We start from the raw sequence: 221 nt of genomic DNA, 5'->3' as shown, positions 1-221 counted from the left end.
TTTATTCATTCCTATGATGGGCTGAACGAGCCCCGCCCCCCGGGTAGTGGCCACGCCCCTTCGCCCAAAGCCACGCCCCTCTCCATTCATTTCTACTCAGCCTGAACAAGCCACGCCCCCTTGTTTGAGGCCACGCCTTCTCGCCCAAAGCCCCGCCCCCTCCCCTCCATTCCACTGGGTAAATTCCACCAATCCCCCACCCCACTCTGCCCAAGCCCCGC

Source organism: Lagopus leucura, unplaced genomic scaffold (genome assembly GCF_019238085.1).
Source record: "Lagopus leucura isolate 7727_CA_CO unplaced genomic scaffold, USGS_WTPT01 34231-0_obj-0_obj, whole genome shotgun sequence".
In the NCBI taxonomy this organism is placed as follows: Eukaryota; Metazoa; Chordata; class Aves; order Galliformes; family Phasianidae; genus Lagopus; species Lagopus leucura.
Note: the sequence above shows the minus strand (reverse complement) of the source record.